This window comes from Chiloscyllium plagiosum, unplaced genomic scaffold (assembly GCF_037043375.1).
Source record: "Chiloscyllium plagiosum isolate Xiang-an unplaced genomic scaffold, Cpla_swu_hap1 HiC_scaffold_51, whole genome shotgun sequence".
Lineage (NCBI taxonomy): Eukaryota > Metazoa > Chordata > Chondrichthyes > Orectolobiformes > Hemiscylliidae > Chiloscyllium > Chiloscyllium plagiosum.
Window position 1 is genome coordinate 3161360 of NW_028270189.1, and position 6684 is coordinate 3168043.

Sequence of the window (6684 nt, forward strand, 5' to 3'; positions counted from 1 at the left end):
AGACACACACACAAACCCACACACACACACACACACCCACACAGACACACACACCCACAGACACAGACACAGACACATACAGCTGGGCCTTGGCTAGAGTGGCCTGGGACAGGCAGGGACAGTCAGAACATCTCCCCCCAACACACACACACACTCCCACACACACACTCCCACACACACAGACACACACACACACACACAACCCCAACACACACACACACACACACACACTCCCCCCCACACACACACACACTCCCACACACACACTCCCACACACACAGACACACACACACACAACCCCAACACACACACACACACACACACTCCCCCCCACACACACACACACACTCCCACACACACACTCCCACACACACAGACACACACACACACAACCCCAACACACACACACACCCCCACACACACACAGACACACACACTCCCACACATACACACACCCACACACACACTCACACACACAGACAAACACACCCCCACACAGACACACACACACACACCCACACACACCCCCACACACACACACCCACACCCACACACACACACAGACACACACACACAGACACATACAGCTGGGCCTTGGCTAGAGTGGCCTGGGACAGGCAGGGACAGTCAGAGCATCTCCCCCCAACACACACACACACACACACACTCCCCCACACACACACACACTCCCACACACACACTCCCACACACACACACACACACAACCCCAACACACACACACACACACACTCCCACACACACACACACACTCTCACACACACAGACACCCCACACACACACAGACACACACACTCCCACACACTCACACACATACACACACCCACACACACACTCACACACACAGACAAACACACCCCCACACAGACACACACACACACAGACACACACACACACACCCACACACACACCTACACACACAGACACAGACACACACACACACTCCCACACACACACACCCACACAGACACACACACACACACTCCCACACACAGCCACACACACACACACCCACACAGACACACACACACACACTCCCACACACAGCCACACACACACACACACACAGACACAAACACCCACACACACACACACACACCCACACACACACAGACACATACAGCTGGGCCTTGGCTAGAGTGGCCTGGGACAGGCAGGGACAGTCAGAGCATCTACCCCCAACACCCACACACACCCACACACACACCCCACACACACACACACACACACACACACACACCCCACACACACACCCACACGCACACTCCCACACACACACAGACACACACACCCCCCACACACACACACCCACACACACACACCCCACATACACACACACCCACACACACACTCCCACACACACAGACACACACACACCCCACACACACACACACACACAAACACGCCCCCACACAGACAGACACACACACACAGATAAACACCCCCACACAGACACACACACACACAGACCCCCCCACACACAGAGACACACTCACACACAGACACCCACACCCACACACAAACCCCACACACACACCAACACACACAGACACACACACACACAGACCCCCCACACACAGACACACACCCACACACACACGGACACACCCACCCACACACACACACACACACACACACACCCCCACACACACCCAGACACACACATACACACGCGGACACACCCACCCACACACAACACACACGCAGACATACACACACAGACACACTCACACAGACACACCCACATACCCACAGACACACACACACAGAAACACACAGACATACACACACAGACACACACCCACTCTCACACACACCCACACACACAGACACACCCACACACAGACACACACACCCACAGACACAGACACTCAGACACAGACACACGGACCCTCACACACACCCACACACACCCTCACACACACACCCACACACACAGACACACACACAGACACACACGAACACACCCACACACAGATCCCCACACACTCTCACACGTACACACACACACACCCACACACACATACCCACACACACTCAGACACACCCATACACACACACACACACTCACAGACACACCCACACCCACACACAGACACTCACACCCACCCACACAATCACACACACTCAGACACACACTACACACCCACTCACACACACACCCACACACAGACCCACACACACACACACCCCCACACACGCAATCACACTCACACACTCACAGACACACACTCATACACACAGACACACACACAGACATACACAGACACACACACACAGACACACACACACACTCACAGACACACTCACAGACACACACACAGACACAGACACACCCACACACACATACTCACAGACACACACTCGCACTCACACACACATACTCACAGACGCACACACTCCCACACACATACACAGTCACAGACACACACTCTCACACACACACACACCCATTCACTCACACACACAGACACACACTCGCGCACACACACACTCACACACACACAGCCACACACAACCACACACACACATTCAGACACACACTCGCACACACACTCACACACATACACACTCACACACACTCTCACTTACACACACTCTCACTCACACTCACATACACAGACACACACACACAGACGCACTCACACACACAGACACACACACCCACACAAAACACCCACACCCACACAACCACACACACACCCATACCCACACCCACACACAGACAACCACACATCCACCCATACCCACACCCACACAGACAACCACACACCCACCCATACCCACACCCACACCCACACCCCACACACCCACCCATACCCACACCCACACACAGACAACCACACACCCACCCATACCCACACACCCACCCACACCCACACCCACACACAGACAACCACACACCCATACCCACACCCACACACCCGCCCATACCCACACCCACCCACAGACAACCACACACCCATACCCACACCCACACACCCACCCATACCCACACCCACCCACAACCACACACCCACCCATACCCACAACCACACACCCCCCCATACCCACACCCACACCTACACACACACCCCACACACCCGCCCATACCCACACCCACACACCCACCCATACCCACACCCACACCCACACAGACAGACACACCCACCCATACCCACACCCACACCCACACACAGACAACCACACACCCACCCATACCCACACCCACCCACAGACAACCACACACCCACCCATACCCACACCCACACCCACACCCCACACACACCCACACACAGACAACCACACACCCATACCCACATCCACACACCCACCCATACCCACACCCACACACATACCCCACACACCCACCCATACCCACCCACAACCACACACCCACCCATACCCACCCACAACCACACACCCACCCATACCCACACACAGACAACCACACACCCACCCACACCCACACCCACCCACAGACAATCACACACCCACCCATACCCACACCCACACACATACCCCACACACCCACCCATACCCACCCACAACCACACACCCACCCATACCCACACACAGACAACCACACACCCACCCATACCCACACCCACACCTACACACACACCCCACACACCCACCCATACCCACACCCACCCACAGACAACTACACACCCACCCATACCCACACCCACACCTACACACACACCCCACACACCCACCCATACCCATACCCACACCCACACATACACCCCACACACCCACCCAAACCCACACCCACACCACCCACACAGCTCGTTACATGGTGTACAAACCAGCCTGAGTATACCCTCGAAACCAACAATTAGATATGGACTGGAACTCCCACCCGGGGAGCTGTAATTCTGTTTATAAACCCCCCTGAACCCCTCGATTAGATTCCAGTCTGTAACTCCCCCCCGGGGTATCTGTTATTCTGTATATAACCCACCCCGAACCCCTCGATTAGATTCCAGTCTGTAACTCCCTCCCGGGTATCTGTTATTCTGTATATAAACCACCCCGAACCCCTCGATTAGATTCCAGTCTGTAACTCCCTCCTGGGGTATCTGTTATTCTGTATATACACCACCCCGAACCCCTCGATTAGATTCCAGTCTGTAACTCCCTCCCGGGGTATCTGTTATTCTGTATATAAACCCCACCCCGAACCCTTCGATTAGATTCCAGTCTGTAACCCCTCCCGGGGAGCTGTTATTCTGTATATAAACCACCCCGAGCCCCTCGATTAGATTCCAGTCTGTAACTCCCTCCCGGGTATCTGTTATTCTGTATATAAACCACCCCGAACCCCTCGATTAGATTCCAGTCTGTAACCCCTCCCCGGGGAGCTGTTATTCTGTATATAAACCTCCCCGAGCCCCTCGATTAGATTCCAGTCTGTAACTCCCTCCCGGGGAGCTGTTATTCTGTATATAAACCACCCCCGAACCCCTCGATTAGATTCCAGTCTGTAACCCCTCCCGGGGAGCTGTTATTCTGTAAACCACCCCGAGCCCCTCGATTAGATTCCAGTCTGTAACTCCCTCCCGGGTATCTGTTATTGTGGATATAATCTTCATACTGAACCCCTCGATTAGATTCCAGTCTGTAACTCCCTCCCGGGTATCTGTTATTCTGTATATAAACCTCCCCCCGAACCCCTCGATTAGATTCCAGTCTGTAACTCCCTCCCGGGGTATCTGTTATTCTGTATATAAACCACCCCGAGCCCCTCGATTAGATTCCAGTCTGTAACTCCCCCCCGGGGTATCTGTTATTCTGTATATAAACCACCCCGAGCCCCTCGATTAGATTCCAGTCTGTAACTCCCTCCCAGGTATCTGTTATTCTGTATATACACCACCCCAAACCCCTCAATTAGATTCCAGTCTGAAACTCCCTCCCGAGTATCTGTTATTCTGTATATACACCACCCCAAACCCCTCGATTAGTTTCCAGTCTGTAACTCCCTCCCAGGTATCTGTTATTCTGTATATACACCACCCCAAACCCCTCGATTAGATTCCAGTCTGAAACTCCCTCCCGAGTATCTGTTATTCTGTATATAAACCATCCTGAACCCCTCGATTAGATTCCAGTCTGTAACTCCCTCCCGAGTATCTGTTATTCTGTATATAAACCATCCTGAACCCCTCGATTAGATTCCAGTCTGTAACTCCCTCCCGGGTATCTGTTATTGTGGATATAATCTTCATACTGAACCCCTCGATTAGATTCCAGTCTGTAAGTCCCTCCCAGGTATCTGTTATTCTGTATATAAACCACCCCGAACCCCTCGATTAGATTCCAGTCTGTAACTCCCTCCCAGGTATCTGTTAGTCTGTATATACACCACCCCAAACCCCTCGATTAGATTCCAGTCTGTAACTCCCTCCCGGGTATCTGTTATTGTGGATATAATCTTCATACTGAACCCCTCGATTAGATTCCAGTCTGTAAGTCCCTCCCAGGTATCTGTTATTCTGTATATAAACCACCCCGAACCCCTCGATTAGATTCCAGTCTGTAACTCCCTCCCAGGTATCTGTTATTCTGTATATACACCACCCCAAACCCCTCGATTAGATTCCAGTCTGAAACTCCCTCCCGAGTATCTGTTATTCTGTATATAAACCACCCCGAGCCCCTCGATTAGTTTCCAGTCTGTAACTCCCTCCCAGGTATCTGTTATTCTGTATATACACCACCCCAAACCCCTCGATTAGATTCCAGTCTGAAACTCCCTCCCGAGTATCTGTTATTCTGTATATAAACCATCCTGAACCCCTCGATTAGATTCCAGTCTGTAACTCCCTCCCGGGTATCTGTTATTCTGTATATACACCACCCCAAACCCCTCGATTAGTTTCCAGTCTGTAACTCCCTCCCGGGGTATCTGTTATTCTGTATATAAACCACCCCGAACCCCTCGATTAGATTCCAGTCTGTAACTCCCTCCCGGGGTATCTGTTATTCTGTATATAAACCATCCTGAACCCTCGATTAGATTCCAGTCTGTAACTCCCTCCCGGGTATCTGTTATTCTGTATATACACCACCCCAAACCCCTCGATTAGTTTCCAGTCTGTTACTCCCTCCCGGGGTATCTGTTATTCTGTATATAAACCACCCCGAACCCCTCGATTAGATTCCAGTCTGTAACTCCCTCCCAGGTATCTGTTATTCTGTATATAAACCACCCCGAGCCCCTCGATTAGATTCCAGTCTGTAACTCCCTCCCCGGGGTATCTGTTATTCTGTATATAAACCACCCCGAACCCCTCGATTAGATTCCAGTCTGTAACTCCCTCCCGGGGAGCTGTTATTCTGTATATAAACCTCCCCGAGCCCCTCGATTAGATTCCAGTCTGTAACTCCCTCCCAGGTATCTGTTATTCTGTATATAAACCACCCCGAACCCCTCGATTAGATCCCAGTCTGTAACTCCCTCCCAGGTATCTGTTATTCTGTATATAAACCACCCCGAACCCCTCGATTAGATCCCAGTCTGTAAGTCCCTCCCGGGTATCTGTTATTCTGTATATACTCCCCCCCCCGAGCCCCTCGATTAGCTCCTAGACTCTAACTCCCTCCGTTTGGTGTTGAAGCCCCCCCACCCCCACCTACCCTGTCCTTTTCACTTTACCCACCTCCTGCTCAGCGACCTGA